We start from the raw sequence: 5,989 nt of genomic DNA, 5'->3' as shown, positions 1-5,989 counted from the left end.
AGCCGAACACCGGGGATGCCTTGCAGCTGTACCTTGCTGTGTCGGCAGTTGCTGTAAGCGTCGTACTGACAAAAGAAGAAAGAAGGCAACAACGGCCAATATACTACGTCAGTCGAACCCTTCTAGATGCCGAGACAAGATACCGAAAGGCGGAGAAAGTGGCGTACGCCCTCATGACGGCGGCAAGAAAGCTGAGGCCATATTTTCAATCACATACGGTATGCATACTCACTGACCAGCCCCTGAAGAAAATACTGCAGCGACCAGATATGTCCGGTCGCCTGATAAATTGGGCCATAGAGTTAGGAGAATTCGACATCCAGTACAAGCCGAGAACCGCAATTAAAGCACAGGCCCTCGCAGACTTCATAGCGGAGACGACGATCCCCGATGACCCGCAGGAATCTACCGAGCAACAAGGAGATGAAGCTTGGACACTGTACGTGGATGGGGCTTCCAACAGTGATGGAAGCGGCGCAGGAATCGTGTTGGTAAGCCCCGAGGGTTTCAAAGTAGAATATGCCCTACGGTTCGACTTCGACGCCTCCAACAACGAAGCGATAATAGACGGAATTAATCTGGCTCGGGCTTTGATGGTGAAGGAACTAGTAGTGCATAGCGACTCCCAACTCGTGGTGCGGCAAGTGAATGGTGAATACGAGGCCAAAGAGCAGAGGATGGCCGAATACTTGAACACTGTGCTAGACAGGTCAGCGGCTTTCAAGGAATTTAAGGTAAAGCAGGTGTCGCGAGAAGATAATGCTAACGCAGACGCACTATCACAGCTGGCCACTTCCGACTTCGCAGAACTTGGACGAGCGGTGTATTTCGAAGTACTACCACGGCCAAGCATCGAAAAACCCCACTAGGTATTACCCGTAGGGGAAAACGGCCAAATCTGGATGGACGCCATAACAGAATACCTCAAGGAGGGAAAGCTCCCAGAGAATAGGGACGAAGCAAGAAAAATAAGAATGAGGTCAGCGCGCTTCTTCCTGAAGGACGACACGCTATACAAGATAGGGTTCACCTCGCCATACCTCAAGTGCCTGGATTCTTCCGACGGCGAGTACGCGCTCTAGGAAGTGCATGAAGGGATATGTGGCCAACACCTTGGTGCCCGGGCCTTGGCACATAAAGTACTAAGGCAGGGCCTGTACTGGCCGACAATGAGAAAGGACGCAGAATCACTGGTCAGGAAATGTGTCAAGTGCCAAATGTTCGCCCCCGTGCCTAGGCTACATTCGACCGAGCTCTCATCCTTATCTAGCCTAGTACCGTTCGCCATGTGGGGGATGGACATCCTAGGCCCGTTCCCCCTGGCCACGAGACAAAGGAAGTTTGTCGTGGTGGCAGTCGACTACTTCACGAAGTGGGCGGAAGCCGAAGCCCTAGCGATGATAACCGAAAAGAACATAAGGGACTTCTTCCAAAGGGCGGTAGTATACAGGTTTGGAATTCCCCAGGTTGTGGTTACGGACAATGGAACCCAGTTTGTCAATCCAACCTTCGACGCGTTCTGTGAAGCCCTCGGCATCAACCACAGGAAAACCTCCGTCGGGTATCCATCGACCAACGGGCAAATAGAAGTAACCAACCGTACGCTACTCCAAGGGATAAAAAAGAGGCTAGATGATGCCAAAGGACTATGGGCAGACGAGTTGCACCACATTCTCTGGGCTTACCGCACTATTGAGAGGTTAGCTACCGGAGAAACACCCTTCATGTTAACATACGGCACTAAAGTTGTACTCCCAGTAGAGATAGGGGCCATTACCCATCGGATTCGGTACTATAAAGAAGACGAAAACGACGGAGGGCTCCGGGCGAATCTAGACCTCTTGGCAGAAACCAGAGAAGCTTCGCAAGAAAGGATCGCCGCCTACCAGCGGAGGGTCGCTAGGCACTACAACACCAAAGTTCGGAAGAACGAGTTCAGGCAGGGCGACCTTGTCCTGAGAAGGGCGGAAGTGTCGGACCCAAGACATCAAGGGAAGCTAGATCCAAACTGGGAAGGTCCCTACAGAGTCTCAAGGGTAATACGACCAGGGTCCTATCACCTAGAGACTACGGGGGGAGGAAGGATACCCCGATCGTGGAACTCTCAGAATTTAAGAAAATTCCACCAGTAGTGAAGTGGCGGGCGTGCACTCTTGTCGTTTGTAGTTTTTCTGTTTGTAGTTCTTTGCAATTATTGCCCTTATGAACCTTTAAATTGTAATTCATCTTAAAAATCCGGAAGATTTTTTTCATGGATAATACGAGAGCTGGTTTACGGCAATTGAGACATTCTCCAGGCCGATAACCTTTAACCCTGCTGATCTGATGACTGAAGGTCCACACCTCGGTCGAGGCACAAACAAGGCTGGGATGACCTCGTCGTGTCCCCCCTTCGGTTGGGAGTTCAGCCAAAGCCGAACGGACCTGACCGAAGGTCACTGTCGACCTAAGACCTGGCTCGGGGTAGAAGGAACTTACCAAACAAACCCTTCGGCTAGAGCCGAGGGTGCACACTTGGTGAATTGCTTGGTGATTGTCCGACTATCGAAGGGTCGACCTTCGGCCAAGTCCTAGATCCATGCATCTGACAGACCCTTCGGCTGGAGCCGAGGGTACACACTTGGTGAATTGCTTGGTGATTGTCTGACTATCGAAGGGTCGACCTTCGGCCAAGTCCCAGATCCATGCGTCTGAAAAACCCTTCGGCTGGAGCCAAGAGGGAAAACACTTGGAAAAAATAGCTAGTGATTGCAGGGTCGGCCTTCGGCGAAGACCTAGCATCTAACAGACCCTTCGGCTGGAGCCGAGGGTGCACACTTGGTGAATTGCTTGGTGATTGTCTGACTATCGAAGGGTCGACCTTCGGCCAAGTCCTAGATCCATGCATCTGACAGACCCTTCGACTGGAGCCGAGGGTACACACTTGGTGAATTGCTTGGTGATTGTCTGACTATCGAAGGGTCGACCTTTGGCCAAGTCCCAGATCCATGCGTCTGACAAACCCTTCGGCTGGAGCCGAGAGGGAAAACACTTGGAAAAAAATTGCTAGTGATTGCAGGGTCGGCCTTCGTCTGACTTTCGAAAGGTCGGCCCTCGGCCAAGTCTCAGGGCCATGCGCCTAAGAAGGTAAACTAGGGTTTCGGCTCTTTGCACCTATCTACGAATTAAAGACAACATTGAAGGGACAGGAGATGAAAAAAAAAAGACTGATGCATTCATAAAGCCCGAAGGCAAGGATTACATTAAAAGCCCGAAGGCTAATTACATAAGGCATAACGCCCGCAGCCACAAGAAGCCCGAAGGCTGGTTACATAACAAGAGTGGGGGGTAGTCTGAGCCGAGGCCCGGGGCGACCTCAAGGAGCGTCCGTCGGGTTCGCGGCCTCGCCTTCGGCTGGGAGAGTCTCCTGGTCCGAACCTCCATGGCCGGGGGTCGGAGGGACTTCTCTATGCAGCTGGACCTCGCCTTCCTCGCTGCAGCCTCCACCATCGGCGTCGGCAACCTTGGTGGCCGATGGAACCGCCTCCACATCGACGTCCTCGAAGATGAGGCCGCTGTCCTCGAAGGAGACCCCGGGGTAGCGCCCGAGGACCCAATCTCGGACCTCGGTAGCGCCCATTGTGTACCCCGGGGCGATGGCGTTCTTGATCTCCTCCCTGAAGTCCTCGGAGGACCGATACTTCTCGACCCCTCAGGCCTCAGCTTCCTGGATTCGGGCCCTCACCTGTGACTTCAGCTCCGAGAGCTTCCGATCGCACTCTCGGCGCTCGAAGACTAGCTCCTTCTCCAAGTGCTCCACCTTCTCAAGGAGGAGGGTGCGCTCATTGTCTAGGGAGACCCTCTCCCTCTTGGTGACCTCAAGGTCTCGGCACATAGCCTCGGCTCGAGCCGCCAGCTGACCCATCTGATTCTGAGCCTGCACGAAACACCGAAGGTCAGAATGCAAAAAAAAGTATACAAGTAAAAGAAGGCAGGGGGACCGAAGCTTACCCCCGCCATGAAGATGCATGCAGAGGTGATCAGTGCCGCCGTCCCTTGCTTCTGGGCCTCGGTGGCATCTCGGGGAAGACTCCCCTTCATCACCAACTCTCTGGCGACCCGTCCGACGGCCAGAGTGTCGTCTTCCTTCACCGACCATTGGGGGACGAACCCCACCTCAGCCCTCGTCGTCGCGACCCTCGGGCCTCAGGAGACAGCGGCAGGGGAGGGGTCTTGAGCAGGCCCATCTCTGCCAGGAGCTGCAAGGGCCTGGACAGCCTCGGCACTCGACCCTTCTACTCTGGGCCTCTTCTTCGGGGACTTGGAGGACGGTCCTGTCTTTTCCTTCCTCTTAGGCCTCGGCTGTTGTGGGGAATGTAAGTGACATTTGCCCAAAGATGATATCACCAAAGTTAACAAATTAACAGTAACTTAGAGGTTCCTAGGATTAGCATGAAGAACCGACACTCGAAGGAAGCAGACGGGGGCTAGCCTAACTCACCCGGGCTAAGCCCGAACTTGAAGAGGATGGCGTCGGACTTGAGGCAGTCGGCCTCGACTGGAGAACAGCCTTCTTGCCGCCTCGCCATTCCGAATGACTCCGCCTCTGCCCCGAATAGGGCAGGGGCGGAGCTCACATCCCTAAGGTCCGGGATATCCCAGACCGTGCCGAAGGGCACCCCCTCGGTCGACTTCACGAAGAAAAACTTTTCGTTCCATCCGTGGATGGAAGTAGGGTAACCCTTCAGGAGCCGAAGGTCCTTTCGGGGGCAAAAATAGTACCAACCCGTAAGCCCCTTGCAGGCCTGAAGAAGGAAACAATTAATGAAGAGGGGAAGGGAGAGGGGCCTCTTGTGCCGAACAAAGAAGATGACGAAGCTTAACTCTTGTCGCCACCCGTTCGGCGTTAGCTGGGTCGGGCACACCCCATAGTGCCGAAACACTTTGGTAAAGAAGGGGTGGAGGGGCAGCCGAAGACCGGCCTTGAAGGCCTCCTTGTACAAGCACAGCTCCTCGGAGTTCCAATAGCTGACTCAGTCAGAAGGTCTGGGCAGACGGAGCTCGAAAGCGTCCGAAACACTGAAGGAGGCCCTCAGCTCCTCCAGTTCTGGCTCGTCCATCGTAGAGACGATGTTGAGAGCCTCCACTTCCAGGGGCTCTTGGGTCTGGGCTCGGGCATCGAGCACCCTCTCCCTGAACCCCTCGCCGTTGGAGCCACCCTTGGACCCCGACGGTGAGGCCGCGGACGATGAGTCGCGGGAGGAGGGAGAGTCGGTGGAGTCCTAGGACATCCCTCGGACTTCCCCAGGACTCCTATACCTACGTTTTGGCCTTGATCTCTCGCGGGACGATGGGCTGTAGCCCGACGAGGAAGACATCACTTACTTGCGGGTGTTGCTAAACTAAGGGAAGACGAAGACGAAGGCTCAAAGGGAATCCGAGGCAGAAGGTGAGCTCTCTGAAGGGAAAAGAAAAATGCCCCACAAATGGCCCCCCACACTATATAGATGGGGGAAGGGCGGTACGACTTCCCGAGCATTAATGCACCGCCACGTCAGGATACGAAGCCTCGAGGTTTGCGCCCGAACGAACCTAACAAACGGTCTCACCTTTGGTGGGGAGTTCGGCCAAAGCCGAACGGACTTGACAGAGGGTCCCTCCTTCGGCTGGGAGTTCGGCCAAAGCCGAACGGACCTGACCGAGGGTCTCACCTTCGGTGGGGAGTTCAGCCAAAGCCGAACGGACCTGACCGAGGGTCCCTCCTTCGGTTGGGAGTTCGGCCAAAGCCGAACGGACCTGATCGAGGGTCCCACCTTCGGTGGGGAGTTCGGCCAAAGCCGAACGGACCTGACCGAGGGTCCTCCTTCGGTTGGGAGTTCGGCCAAAGCTGAATGGACCTGACCGAGGGTCCCTCCTTCGGTTGGGAGTTCGGCCAAAGTCGAACGGACCTGACCGAGGGTCCCTCCTTCGGTTGGGAGCTCGGTAAGGCCGATCTGAATCGACCGAAGGT

This window comes from Macadamia integrifolia, chromosome 14, assembly GCF_013358625.1.
Source record: "Macadamia integrifolia cultivar HAES 741 chromosome 14, SCU_Mint_v3, whole genome shotgun sequence".
Classification (NCBI taxonomy): domain Eukaryota; kingdom Viridiplantae; phylum Streptophyta; class Magnoliopsida; order Proteales; family Proteaceae; genus Macadamia; species Macadamia integrifolia.
This window is presented reverse-complemented; position numbering follows the sequence as displayed.